Genomic DNA, 4408 nt, shown 5'->3' on the forward strand with positions numbered 1-4408 from the left:
TTTTATGTTAAAATTATTTTAAATAACATTAAATCCATAGATTACTCATTAAGGCTAAGAATGTCACAATCCTAATCAATATGCACTCATTGATATATTCGACAAACATTTGCAATGTATGGTATGGTGCTAGATGTTAAGTATACATTAATAAATTAGATACCATCACACTTCCAAAGAACTTGCAGTTTAGTAATAATGAATTTTGGCTCCTCTCTGCCCTAGTTGTTTTCTTTGTTCTACCATTATTTTTCCAGCTACCTTTTATCCTAAAAGTATCTAGTATATATTCCCTTCCCAGAGGTCCAAGGCTAAAATTTGGCCATCACTCTCTCTAGTAGTGGCCAATGAGTCCCTTCCACTTGCTTTTATTAAGTCTTCTAACACCACTTTTTTAAAGCTACTATTTACAGAATTCTTCCACATACCTTACACACCACTAGGCATTTGTGCATCTTTTCTCATTTAATCTAACAATATTCTTGAAAGGTCGACATTATTATCCACATTTTATAGTTTATAGAAAACAAAGTAGCTAAGGCACACAGATGTAGGCAAGTTGCCCCAGGTTCGAACCCAGATCTTTTCGATACCAAAGCCCTCATGGTCTATAGTTCAAATTTCATTTATTCATTAGCTTATTCATTCATTCTCTCAATTAACATGCTGAGAAACTGTTATGTACAAGGTTGCAGTCCCAGCTCTTAAGATAATTGCAGTCTAATGATAGAGACAAATAATAGAAAAACAGCAATTCAGTGTGATAACTGCTACCATAATTATGGGTAAATTAAACACGTAACTCCTCTCAAAGAAAAAAGGTAGGGAGCAATGATCTGAAGTCTGAGCCTACATCTTGCCTGAGGTACTGAATGGTAGAGTAAGAGTCTTCTTTTTGCAAGGCTGAAGAAGACTTAATTCTTTTGTAAGAAGTCAGTTCCAAAAAGTGGAGGGAATGTTCTGTGATTGGATCAAATATGTGGGGGCATTTGTTTTGTGAAATTAGTTAATAAGCCTGGGAGGGAGTGGAGACAGGAGAGGAGATGGGAGAGCAATTCCAAAGCAGAATGGGAATAAATGTACAAGAGAAGACAGATGTTCAGGGGCTTTCTATTTGGATGGTGAGTACGGATGACAGAGATGTGCAAGGAAGAAATCCAAGCAAGTTCCCTGGTATGGCTAGGTGTCTCTCGAAGAAGTTTGCCAGGCTAACAAGAATCATGCTTTGGTTGGATTCCTAAGCCATGTGAGTAGGCCACGGGTTTCCCAGGACCCATACCACCTACTCAGAAGCTGCAGCCATCATAGTAGATGGGGAAATTTAGGCCTCTCTGGAAAGAGTCTACAGTGACTCTTTGAAATATTACTTCATTTTTTAAGTGATGGAATTTTGAAGTATTTTCACTTGAGGAAGACAAAATTACAGCTCTTGATTTCTCCAGCACCCATAGCTATACAACATTCCAAGTGATAATGGATCACTTCTCCCTGGCCACATGGTGGGCATGTAATCCAGGCAGGGTCAATTATAAGATCTTACCCTATCCAGTCCTAGCCACAGTGAGTGATCCAATAGGTGGGGACATGACCCAAACCTGGCCAGATTTTCCCAGAGATTTCTCAAGCTGAACCTAGAAAAGAGAAGAGCTTTAGCTGAGAGGTTGTGAGGCTGGAGCTGCCTGTGATGCTATTTCCCACTCCCTAAGAGACAGTATCTGAGTTCCTGGTTCCAGCCCATAACTCCCCAAAGTAATCTAAGTTCCTGTAATACCTCTTTAATTCTGTGGGCTAACTCAATATATTTCCAATAAATCTCCCTTTTTGGCTTATTTCTATTTAGATTTCTAAAGAAAACATGCATTTCAAGGAGCTGCCTCCAGTTTGAAAAGATATTCATTAAAGTTTTAGTAGGAACTTTGCTTTAAAGTCCCACTGGCTCGAAAGTCTGTCAACATGAGTTCATTAAAGAATTCAGGCTGCCCACACTTTATAATGCATGAAGGTCTCATTTAGCCTTCCTCTTGCAGCCAGGTGAGATTAAGGTTATAATTTATATTTTCTTTTTCAGAAAAAAAAGAAATGTGACATGAAATCCCCTTGGATGTCCTGAGGCGTCAGAGGTGCTGTGGGCACAGATGCAAGGCGGAGGGGGTGGGGGTGGTTATTTCTGTTGTCCACTCTAGTGTTTTGAAGGTCAGGGATCTGAGGATACAAGGAGGTAGGCAGTCCTAGTCCTAGATGAGGAGATACTAGAACCAATCTCATTCGTGCTTCAGAGCTGGCTGGATACCGGGAGGTGGCTGAGCAGGTAACCTAATGAAGGGCTGGGAAAGAAGCTTGTGCTACTATGAAGAGGCAGGAGCTGGAACAGGATTTGCACTTCTGCTTCTGTTCTAGGCTGACCTTGGAGGTGTGCTTCCACTCAGCTCATATTGCCCATCCTATGGTCAGGACAGGAGCTGGAAATAGACATAGATTAAATACTCTCTTAAAAGACCTTGACAGACAATGGGAAAGTCGTTGGTCTAGGTTAGTTGCTCTTACCGGCAAGTGGGTAGAAGGTTCTAATATCTCTTTAGGGGAGGGGGCAGACACTCTAGATGTTTTCAATGACATTTGTTAGATACTAGCTACAAGATCTCAAACTCCCCCACCATCCAGGCTTCTCCTACTCAACATTAAATCAGTGCTTCTTTTGAGAAAGGCAGGTTAGTTAGGTCCTAAGGGGGACTAATGCTTTATATATTAAAATGACCCAAAAATGTCTCCTTGGAAAACTTTTCAAAAATAGATATTAATTTATCTTCAGAGCTTTACGACCACTTTTTAAAAATAAAAATCCTACTCTTAACAATGGAGCCAAAACTTCCCACTTAGAGGAAATAATGTCCAGATTTGCAGTAAAGACTCCAGAGAAGTATCAGCCCAGCGGAAGTTCCTTAGCCCTGCTAGGGAACTTAGATTTTAAGATTCCTAACATAGAGTACTTAACTTAAATTAAGAAGTCAGACTTATTCGACAATTTAAATCATATAATAATTTATTCTAAGGGTTCTTACAAAATACTTTATGAAAATTAAACATACATAGGAAGTACAGTATAATTTAACCATTTATATTCTAATTAAAACTTTGTTGCAAAGCATGTCTGTGACCACTCTCATGCTGCTTTCATATAGTAGAGTTATAAGAAAAACAGAATCTTATATAAGCAAGGTTTTGGGGTTTTTGTTTTTCTACATACTCTATTATAAAATATAAGCTTTGAGACCTACTTAGAAGAAAACTAAGCCAAAAACTGAATTCCACCTATGGCCAGTGGGTGGCACCAAAGCACGTTTGAGACTTTGTTTTAACACTGGGAAAAGGGAAAGCGTTTCTCAAGGCAGAAGTACATGCAGTAGATTGAGTCTCATTTACCTAACATGGAATTCCATATTTTAATAGAGATTACAGAATAAACGGTTTTCTTATGACCAAATTCCTTATCATCACTGATATTCTGCCTGTTTCCCCTCATGGGAGTATCTTTCTGTCACTCTTTTCTGTAACCTACGTATTTTCAGTTCCTATAAGAATTTTCAGTGATCAAGTGGGAGGCCCTCCTAATTGTAGCACAAGATTGTGGTGTGAAGTGCACGATGGCACACTAGAAACTTTTTCCTGTTAACGCACCCCACATTTAATATTTTTTGGCAGCTTTTTCTTTGAAGCAACGGCTGGATTCTCCCAGCTTTCTCAAATATCTTCTTTAACGTTGGAGTCACAGACATGTCATACATTTTGTTATTATTGAAATCTCTTGGGCCCTGTAACCACAGGAGCACATGCAGATTGACTTTAACATGCTGTGTAGCGTTTGTTAGCGGCAGCAGATACAAGGTGAGGATCCCCGTCTACACTGTCAGGTTTTCAAGATCGGATTCCACCTGTTGAGTCATTTTCAGTGGAGAAGCCAGTGGACTTTGAGTTCATTTGGAAATCTTGGCTATCAACAGCATTCTGAGAGGCAGGGTTGCTTCAATCCAAGTGTTAGGGGACTTTACCATCTTTTCCCAGAGAGCAACTTCCTCTGACGTAGAGTCCATCCAATCTACTTCAGTGCCATAGCTTTTACCTGAAAAAAAGGAAGTTTGCATTTAGAAAAGAATAGCTCATTGGGGAAAAAAGTGGATAATTCTTTAATTATAATCGCCGGTGGAAGACAGCTAGGAACATCACCAGGAAGGCAGATCTGGGACTCAATAGAAGAAAGACTGTTTAACCATCAAAGATGTCCAATAATGAAACACCCATAATTGGGAGTACTCCAATTACTCCCAGGGTAATGATTTCTCTTCACGTACGTATAAAAGCTAGATGACAATCTGTCAGGAGCATGAGAGAGTGGTAGGAAGAATTCCCTCAC

This window comes from Pteropus vampyrus, unplaced genomic scaffold (genome assembly GCF_000151845.1).
Source record: "Pteropus vampyrus isolate Shadow unplaced genomic scaffold, Pvam_2.0 Scaffold84, whole genome shotgun sequence".
Classification (NCBI taxonomy): Eukaryota; Metazoa; Chordata; class Mammalia; order Chiroptera; family Pteropodidae; genus Pteropus; species Pteropus vampyrus.